Here is a 7,931-nt window from a genome sequence, read left to right as displayed (position 1 = left end):
GAACTATATTAAGGTCAAGTTATCGGCTCTATATAAGGGTGGCGTCCTTCGGGTAGATTTATTAAGTTACCGATCTTGCTGATGTTTTTCATTGTTATTAGTTTACAGCAACATCAATCCGCCCGGTCGAGATTGATTTAGATCGGCCTTATATCCTTTCAATCCGTCGTTTGCTTTACTATAACACGATGTTTCTTACTCTGAGCGATGGATTATGCTTCATCAGCTATTTTTTCTTCGATCTTGATCATGCATAGTATGCGGTTAAGGCATGAATAATCTTGAAGAGGTTTGCTGGCTAGTTGAATCTAGTTTATAGTTCACCATTATGGCTGTAACGATCCGGTCGATCTCCACTAATGGTACTATAGATTGGAGGATGCTAGTTAGTAGATTTGTTCCTAGTTAGGCGTGACCTTAGCTGTTTGCTATGCCTGCATCGGCTAAATAGCTGATCGCCTGTGCATTAACGCCTATGGTGTGCGTCCATGATCTTGTTAAGCATGAATAGATCTATGTACTTTAAGGATTTGATTCGTTGTCTTTTTCATGGCTACCTCGATCCAGTCAAACCCCACTGTTAGGGATAGCAGGTTGAGTCTGAGGAGTCCATAGGTTTGTTCACATGAAATTGATTGTTCACACGCTGTAGTCCTCTTCACTTGAATCAGCTATTTTAGCCGATTCATCCGAGCCTTCACATATAGCATGTCTTTCGGAAAACCTATCGAAGTATGAATGTTTTTGCGTGTTAGATAGTCGATTTGTTCGCATGTTATATCTTTTCTCGTTAGATTCATCGACTCAATGATTCATACTGATAATATCCACCTAGCTGATGATCTCATTTATATATACGTGTACTGTACTTGTCAACATAAAATTAATTGCTACCCATGAACTTTACAGTCTGTAACAACTGATTTCTGTGTGGATCAGCTATTCAGTCGCTCTTCCCATCTGGCTGCTCCTAAAGTGGCACACTTGGAACTATCTGGGCACAGACTGGCATGTTCCACCTTAAATTATTGATAAACTTTCTCTCCTTATCGATTGCAGGGTCAAATTGATTGGCACGTCTCAGGAGGAATATGCAGGATCGATCATCCCTACATTGAAGCCAAGCGGATCTCTAGCTCCATCGAGCCAACCCTTCTGGCTTGCTCATGTGCCTGGCACATTTTTGTGCCGATACCAAGCCCTCTAGAAGCCATCCACATGGCCAAGAGAGGCAGGGCCCATAAGGGGCCGCCCAATGCCAATGTGGCGCCACTCGGCCCCACCTAGCGCCCTACCATGTCACTGATCCATGGGAGGGGTGGCCTAGAGTGTGTGAAGCATTGATCCAATGTTGGTTCACTCAGTGGCTAGGATTTGCTTCTCTTGGATCGAAGGGCCAACTGTCATACAAAGAGAGGCCTTCAACCGACTTAAGCACTAACTTACCATGGAAGTTTCAACATGTGCTATCTTTGCCATCGCCTTGGAGAGCCATCCAGCACCCTACGATGCAGAGGCGATGGAATCAAGGGCTGATTGGTGCCCCCTTGAGGCCACTTGGCGCCCAAGTTATCTCCACTGCCATACTAGTTGCCTATAAGTACCCCCTACCTCATTTCAGCTATAAATAGAGGTTGTGAGCTCATTTGTAAGACACACAAGTGAAGAAAGAGCTCTCAAGAGAGTAGCTTAGCTTAGGATAGCTAGTCTCTAGAGTAGAGAGAGAAGGTGAGGCGAAGCTAGAGGAGGAGCCGGGATTGTTGGTGACCTCTTCTTCCTGTAGCTCCACGGCTCTTCTATGGTAATTCTGTTCCCATTCTTGTATTAAGTTTTGTTACATTTCTGTTGTTTATGGGTTTCACCGCTTGGTTAGAATGCTCTTGTCTTATTTCATTGGGATATAGATTAGAGTAGTAAGCACATAGATTAAGCATGGTGCTTAGGCTATACCTTACCTGTGTTTTGCGGCTAAGCCTCCAGATAGATTGTGGTAGTTAGCAAGTGGTGACAACCTTATCCATCCTCTGTATTCCACCATGATAGGCTTAGTTATTAAATCATAGGGCTTATGGCAGACCTTGTCTAGTTAACCCTCCTAGAGGGTAGGCAGGCTGTGCCCCGAAGTAAACAACTATTATCTACCATTCCTTGTTCAAGTAATAGTAGCAGAATCATCCATAGTATTCCACTCCTTTTCTCCCCAACATCAATAGAAATCAATTAGTTCTAGAATTTGATCACTCCTTGTTCCCTGTGGATTCGATACCCAGGATTACTTCTTGGTGAAAAGCTACTCTGACAACCATGCGCTTGTGGTCTTTTTTGTGTGTGCCACCCCTGGTGTCAACAAGCTTTTCTAGCACCGTTGCCATTGAACGGTAGCTGATCATTGTGAATCTGGAATTAGGATTTCAATTTTTATCCTTGTTTTAGCCTGTTATGGAAAACATGTCTATATACCAATATGCTGCTCCACGAAGTACGCAATTAGAACCACCTTTATCATCCTAGCCCATATTTTTAGATAGTTATGAGCTATGTCCTAGTTTCATAACTAAAGTTCTGGAGCATATTTTCTTAGGAGATGAGAAAGAAAATCCATACATTCACTTACGTGAATTCGAGCAAGTGTGCTCATGCTTGCATATATTAGGCATGTCACAAGAGACCCTTAAGTGGAAGGTATTTCTATTCTCTTTGACGGGATTAGCCAAGCTGTGGTATACTCGAAACGTAGGAAGTGTACATGGAGAATGGGAGGTTTTGGAACAAAATTTTGCATAACTTTTTTCCCTATCTCCCGGGTATCTCAACTCCATTGTGAAGTTCTTAATTTCTAACAAAAGGAAAAAGAAACCTTAGGAGCAACCTAGGCCCATTTTAATGATATAATATATTCAGGGCCCGACCTAACTATTCCTGACCTGATATTGTTACAACACGTATATCTAGGACTTAGTAAGGAGACTGCCTATTATTTAGATATCACTTCAGGAGGATCATTCCTTCATCTGTCTCCCTGAGGAGGGAAAGATGTTCTTAACAAAATTGCTGAGAACACTCCTTATACGGGTATTCATGATGATTGTCCTAAAATAGATGATTATCAACCACAAGAACTAGAAGCTCTAGAGGCCAAAGCATAAATTGCTAGTCTCGCTCAACCCTCTAGTAGCTTTCCTGAACCAACTCCTGAACCAATTCCCGAACCCCTAGAGGAGGAAGAAGAATCCCCTTTAGAATTTCCCATTGAAATCGAACATAATTTGTTTGAAGTTTTTGGAAATGTTAAAAACTATCCTCTTCAAGCAAGACCATCTTCAAAATGATGCTATGACCTTTCTAATGAGGAATTTAGCCATGATGATCTACAAGACCTTTCTGCCATGCTTAGTCACGAATAGACTATAGAGGCTAAGGTAGCAGAGGATGTTCTTCAAATTGATGGAGCGTCAGATTCGGTGCACTATCAAATCGAAGGAAGGGATATAGAAGCCTCTTATGACCCTATCATAGGTTTAAACCTAATATCCACATCCTTGATAGCTAGGAATCTACCCTATATTGCTCTTTATCCAATGAAACAATGTCTTAGAGACCCGAAGGGCAATATTCTTGAAAGCCATGGATTAGACAAAACAATTCCAGCCATCATTGATAGTGTAGAAGCTTTTTTGGACTTCTATGTTTTTCAAACTACCAATTTTAATGTCATTATAGGACAACCTTGGAACAAATTTTTATCGGAAGGATCAACCAAAGGCCAATTAGATGTTTGTTTTGGTAGGAAAGAATATTCTATCCCTATCACTCGAGTAATAAATGCTATTGCTGAGGAACCTTCCGATCCTAATCCTTTAGAATAGGCAATAACGAGTGTTGCACAAGAAACAACCCAGCCTGATTTTGAGGAGGACGCTCAATTCTTTTCTTAAGAGGAAGCCAAAACGAATGAACCTTTTTGTTTAGATGAATCCAAGAGACCGCCTTGACCCCTAATCGAGTTGAAACCTCTCCCTTTAGGACTTAAATATGCTTTCCTTAACCATGACCCCAAAACTCCTATGATCATTAGTGATAAGCTATCCAAGGTCAAGACCTATAGACTCATCACAGTGTTAGAAAAGCATAGATCTGTCTTTGGCTATTCGGTCCAAGATCTAAAAGGGATTAGCCCTACTCTTTGCACGTATCATATTCCCATTGACCCTGACTCAATCCCATCAAGGGAGCCTCAAAGATGACTTAATAATGCAATGCATGAAGTTGTCAAGAAAGAGGTGTTAAAACTTTTGCATGGAGGGATTATTTATCCAGTTCCTTATAGCGAATGGGTAAGCCCTATACAAGTAGTCCCTAAGAAAGGTAGAATGACAGTCATTCAAAATGATAAGAGTGAACTCATACCTCAACATACTATTATGGGTTGGAGAATGTGCATAGATTATAGGAAGCTAAATAAAGCTACAAAGAAAGATCATTTTCCGCTACCTTTCATAGATGAAATGTTAGACTAGCCAATCACTCTTTCTTCTGCTTTTTGGATGGATATTCGGGCTATCTTCAAATACCCATTCATCCCGACGATCAGAGTAAAGCCACTTTTACGTGTTCATATGGAACTTATGCCTATAGACGTATGTCTTTTTGGCTATGTAATGCTCCTGCATCTTTCCAACGATGCATGATGTCCATCATTTTTTACATGATTGAAAAGATCATGGAAGTCTTTATGGACAAATTTTTGGTCTATGGCAAGACATTCAATGACTGCCTAGAAAATCTAGATAAAGTCCTTTAAAGATGTGAGGAGAAGCACTTGGTCCCAAACTGGGAAAAGTGCCACTTCATGGTTAGAGAAGGGATACACTATAACACAACATACTTTTGCTGACACTTTCTATTGTACGCAAAGGGCACCTTTGCCAACAGATAACCTTCCACGAAAAGTTTTGCCGATAGTTTAGAAACAGTCGCTCTAGAAGCCGTCGGCGAAACTTTTGCGACAGTTAACAAAATCCCTGACACTTTATGTGTAGGCAAACGGTCTACCTATGCCGATAGTTGAAACCTTCACTGACAGTTAACCCTTTGTCGACAGTTAAGACATACACCGACAGTTAAGACCTTTCCCGATAGTTTGTATGTTGGCCAAACCATTTCCAAGGTATTTTACAAACCATACCCCGCCCAAAAAAAATTATCGATAAAACTGCATAGATATAATTACAATTTAAATAATTTGACAAAACCACTTTTGCTCATATAGAAGTCATCACATTGAACAAATTCACTTGATTTTTGTATAAATAATATATTAGATCTTCCATACTAGTATATTAAATCTTCTATACATACTGGTCACAGGCATATAGCCAAATACATGTCCAAAATATAGATGAGTTATTCGCAAACATAGACTTATACTAAATTAGCTGTAGTGTAATTATTCAAATCAAAAGCAGAAGTGTTGAGCAACACTATGCTATGGACTGATGCATTAGCTATCAGTCTTTGAGCTAAATGGTTATGGCTGGAAGGGCTGCCACTCCAAAACACTTGGAGCAGTTGCTTGCTTGTTCCACAAAAGGTTTGCCAACCCAAAATACTTGCAACACCTCATAGCTGAAGTACCTAACATGGAAAAAGTTGAACTATCAGCGCAATATCCTCTATGCTTTAAATTTGTGCCATGCAATTCACACTAGTATATCACATATAAGTCGAACTCTCCCAGTAAGTTTCAACAATACCTTTCAGCTATGATGGCCTTCCTGTACCACCAATATTTGAATGTGCCACTACTATTTAAATGTTGCAGTGAATGAGTGCATAGGTGTTCCTGAAATCACACGTGCTTGAAATTTGAATGGCTATGTTGCAGCCAAGACCATCACACGAGCATTCTCTGAAAAGACATACAAATTCTCTACTGACCTATCCAATATCTGGTTGTCTAAATGTTCAGCTACCTATCTTTGCATGAGGATATATCTTTCTACAAACATATTTTACCAAAAAAAACTAACGATGAAAGGCATGCATGGGAGAACATTCCAAGTCTAACAACAAGTAAAATAGAGTAAGGCTAGTATAATTGTTATCAATAAACAGAAGTGCTTTAAAGTAACCAAAATAATTGAAGAGCCATACCGTCCTGTTAGTAGAGTCAACATCAGATTGCCTTGGTGGAGAAGAGCCAGAATCACCTAAAAACAATTAATTATAAAATCAAAAGGCATGTCAAATGGGAAAATTATTGATAAAAAACTGCACACCTACCCACAGAGCCCTAATATGCTAGAGTAGATTCTAGGAAAACCAGGCCCCAAATATTACTTATTTGAACATGTATGCATGATGCATGTATTAACATATACTCAAAATATTGAAATATAACAGAACCACCTTAAAAAACCATAGCATCAAGCAATAAGGAGTAGATATGCAAAAAAATGATTGTTATAACTCCCAATTATATGTGTGGAGCTCATAGCTTATTTATTACAGGGAAAATTCATATGGTAGCAATAAAATTCTGAACAAATAGCACTGACTAATATAAAGCCAAGATCATGGAATGTGGAAAAACATTATAGATGTGTAATAACTGGAGGCAAGGGCTAAATACAAAACAATAATATCAAATTTTGGAAATACCTTGAGATCTTCTAGGAGTCGCTGGTCCTACACGAATTGGTCTTGTAGAACAGTATACATCCAGTATTTCCAAAAACCCCACATGGACTTGCATTATTATAGGTAGACATGAGTACACAAAAGAAAGGACTAATATTAAATCTTAGGATTGTAGCTATTTACAGCCCTGTTGTCTGATATGGTACAGAAACAAAGAATGGTAGGGACAAAAAGACTAATTTCTGTAGAAAATTAAACAAAATTACACTAGAAGTAGCAGTAGTTTATTTCGAGAAGTCACAGAGAACACAAAAGGAAAAGGTTGATATTAAATCTAAGGAACTTAGCTGTATACAGGCTTGTGTTGTCCATTCTATGGTACACAAACAAAGAATGGTAGGGGCAAAAAGGCTAATCTCTGCAGAGAAGTAAACAAAATGACACTAGAAGGCTATAGTTCATTTCTAGAAGTCACAAACAAGAAAATATAAGTTGGCCAGAAACTTGATTTTGTATTTTTCCCATGAAATACAGAATAAATAGTCAATGGTGACTAGCAAGCAAACATAATTTATAATCAATACAGAGATACAGTTGTTCAACTATGAAGGTGATGGCTATTCTAAATAAGCGCCATACTGTATGCATACAAAGTTTTTCTAAAATATAAATAGGTGACAAGAATTACCATTCCTCAGAACATGGCGCCATCTCAGGAACTGAATGGAAGACTCAATTTAAAATGGAGGTAGGATAGGCATATCGAACCAAAAAATGAAAAATCAAACAGCCAAGTGCAAACAAGAGATAGAAGTAGCAGACACCTTATATTTCTACTGTTGTCCTCCTTATGAATTCAGTAAACATACCCTAAAGGCCACATATCAGGCACGACTTACCAAAGATAATTTGATTGGCCTAACTTTTCCTCAGCCTTGTGTTATGTTATCAGATGTTGACTATAAATAAATTATAAATGTCAGGCACAATTCATAGCAAAATTTCATGAGAAAACAGACCCTTGAGCTAAAATTTTCAGCAACAGATGGCATTGTAATTTCAGAATTATAAAAATCTAATATGGTAGAGTAGGAACTCAAAATGTGGCAAAAATGCATATAATTTATGGTTGCATTAACAACTAGGTGTGCATGCATCAAGTTGGTAGAGTCAAAATGATCAGGTGCCCATATGAGTTTTTGCTAGTTCCATTTATGATGGAGCCTTATTATTTTTTTGGTGCTTCTAAAAGTAACATTGCTAAATAGCCAATCACTCTGCAATAAGTTATA

The 7,931-nt window shown here is 38.8% G+C and overlaps 1 long non-coding RNA gene across 1 annotated transcript; it reads right to left on the bottom strand.

Annotated features, from left to right (window-relative positions):
- Nucleotides 1-5,936: 5,936 nt before the first annotated feature.
- LOC136527273 (uncharacterized) lies at nucleotides 5,937-6,911 on the bottom strand. The gene is made up of 3 exons (XR_010776740.1): nucleotides 6,661-6,911; nucleotides 6,154-6,209; nucleotides 5,937-5,998 (listed from the first exon to the last, which is right to left on the bottom strand). It is a non-coding gene; the product is annotated as an uncharacterized lncRNA (long non-coding RNA).
- Nucleotides 6,912-7,931: the final 1,020 nt, after the last annotated feature.

This window comes from Miscanthus floridulus, chromosome 19, assembly GCF_019320115.1.
Source record: "Miscanthus floridulus cultivar M001 chromosome 19, ASM1932011v1, whole genome shotgun sequence".
NCBI lineage: Eukaryota > Viridiplantae > Streptophyta > Magnoliopsida > Poales > Poaceae > Miscanthus > Miscanthus floridulus.
This window is presented reverse-complemented; position numbering and strand designations above follow the sequence as displayed.